The sequence below is a fragment of the Meriones unguiculatus genome, chromosome 6 (assembly GCF_030254825.1).
Source record: "Meriones unguiculatus strain TT.TT164.6M chromosome 6, Bangor_MerUng_6.1, whole genome shotgun sequence".
In the NCBI taxonomy this organism is placed as follows: domain Eukaryota; kingdom Metazoa; phylum Chordata; class Mammalia; order Rodentia; family Muridae; genus Meriones; species Meriones unguiculatus.
The window spans coordinates 20300217-20302678 of record NC_083354.1 but is presented as its reverse complement, the minus strand read 5'-3'; the positions used below and the strand labels follow the sequence as shown (position 1 = coordinate 20302678).

The window sequence follows — 2462 nt, the reverse complement described above, 5'->3', positions numbered from 1 at the left end:
CGAAGGAATGCTGCTTACATGGCTTGCTCGGGTACCCAGGACCTCTTGCCCACAGTGGGCGGGACCCACCCACATCAAGATAATTTCTCCACCAGACTGACGTGTAGGGAAGTCTGTGAGGCATTCTCTTTGTTGAGGTTCCCTCTTCCCAGGTGATTGTAGTGTAGGCCAAGTTGAAAAACAAGCAAGTAAGAAAGCAAACAAACAAAATCCATGTCCAAAGAGGACTCACAGTTACAGAATGACTCAGTAACACACACAGGGACATTACTTCCATCACATATCTAGTCTAATACAAGTGGACACCCAAGTGACCCCAGGAGACCTCTGTTCCCTAGTTCATCTGGTGTCAGGACCTCACCCAAACAGCAGACACACAGGACTCTTGCCATGGAATGGCCTTGGTATCCACACTTCTAGGATGGTTCTGTGGGGCTCTGAGACTCTCCCAGACGGAGCTGCACGAGATGCTCAATAATCCACCAACTTAATTGTTTTTCATTTGGTGGAGAAGTAAATACAACGCGGAAGTTTAGAGCCAAATTGTTATTAAATTATTATTTTCATTTTCATCTTCTTTCAATAATTGTTATTAGCGATAATTATTTAATTAACTGTGCTTTAGTGCAGCGATTAGCAACCATAGCTACACATTAGTGTCACCTGGGGAACCACTTAAAAACACTTTTGGGGGATCCACTCTAGGCCAATGAGATCAGTTCATCCGGGCGCAGCAATAGGGCTGCGGTGTTCTTTGACGCGTCCCAGAGTTTCTCACACACCACCCCATGTGGGAACCTGCAGGTTTAACGGTTAGGTCACTGACCAACAACGGCTTTTGGGCTTTAAGCTTCTCCATTATGATTTTGGAAAAATATATTTACAATGTGACATAAGCTATGTAACATAAAATATGCCATTTTCTTTATCTTGAAATGCGCGGTTGAGTTCATTCCCACGCAGCTATCACCACTGCACTTGCTCAGAAGTCTGTCTGTCTTACAGCACTGAAGCCCTGTGTTCACTGAACACAAACACCCCTCTGCCCTTTCTCCCAGGCCTGTCTCCTTGAATTTGCTTCCAGGAACCTCACAAAGTATGACATCTATACAATGAATGGGATTTAATTAGTTTTCCTCATGTTGGTATATTCCCCTGACCTGTTCATCCTGGGGTATGTTCTTTGCCCTTGAACTTGAGTGGTTTATAGGGGTGCTTCTGAGAGTGGCTCCCCTAAGCTGTTTTACCTGGACATCAGTGAGCCTCTTTAGCACGGAGGCACACGATTTTCCTGCCTTCGTGACAGTTGTATTAAAGTTCGTCATTTGCTTGGCCATGCTCTTCTGGATTGTCTAGTCTTTACAGGGTAGATTCACCTGTGGTATCTTTTAAACCATTCAAGTGCTGACTCACACCCAATCTAGTTGAATCACATATTTCAAAGGATGGAAAGTGGGCATTTGAGTAGGTGAATTTCTTGTGGGGATTCCACTATGCAGGAAAACACGAGTCACAGGTGAAGTAGCTTTCTGGGGTGTGTGTTTCAGTGGCATCTTTTGTTGTTGAGCATCTTCAGATATGATCCACGGTTCAGTGGAATCACAAATTCCTCTTTACACTTGCTCTCAGGCATATCACCATGGTTTTGTATTTCTTTTCATTGAAACAGGCTCTTAGATAGGCTAAGCTACCCTCAAACTTGATATGTGGCTGAGGGTGACCTTGGACTCCCAATCCTCTTGCCTTTACTTCCAGGGTGCTAGGCTGAATGGCATTTAGCTCCATGCCCAAGTGTAATCAAGGGGCTTCATACAGGCTAAGGAAGCATTCTACTAACTGAGTTACACCCCAACCTGCACTTGTATTTCCTAGGCATCATGCAAACCTCTCCTACTCTGCTGTGTGGCTTTGTTTCTTATCGCCACCTACACCGTCCACATCTATATTTCTCTTTCTTAAGATGGTTGCCTCTGTTTGCCTCTTAGATCCCCCTTTGCCTTAAGAAAGCATGCCTTCTTAGACTCAGTTTTCCTCAGAGCAATCGAAATTCTTTTCCTAGAGACTCAAACTTTTTTTTTCTAGGCTCAAGAAGGCACAAAATAGATTTGTGTGTGCATGTTTGTTGAAATGGCGGGAAAAAACTTGAGAGACTCATGTAAACATGAGTCTTCTTGCAACCCAGGACTCACTGTTCAGCATGAGTTTTGATATCTGTAAGAAGGAATATGATATTCAAGAAAGCACAAAATAATGATGTATTTCACAACAAGGTTGTTTCAAATAATGAACCATTGATTAATTAAAACCAAAATGAAAGGCTGGAGAAGTGGCTCAGTGGTTAAGAGCACTGGCTGATTTTGTACAGGAAGCAGCTTTGATTCACAGAATCTACAAGGTGGATATTAAACTACTACTAACACCTGTTCCAGGAAGAGCCGACACCCTCTTCTGACCTCTGCAGG

At 43.5% G+C, this 2462-nt stretch overlaps 1 non-coding gene across 1 annotated transcript; it reads left to right on the top strand.

Annotated features, from left to right (window-relative positions):
- The first annotated feature begins 2104 nt into the window (after nucleotides 1-2104).
- Nucleotides 2105-2228, top strand: LOC132655014 (small nucleolar RNA SNORA40). The gene has a single exon (XR_009592598.1). It is a non-coding gene; the product is annotated as a small nucleolar RNA SNORA40 (small nucleolar RNA).
- The last annotated feature ends 234 nt before the right edge of the window (nucleotides 2229-2462 follow it).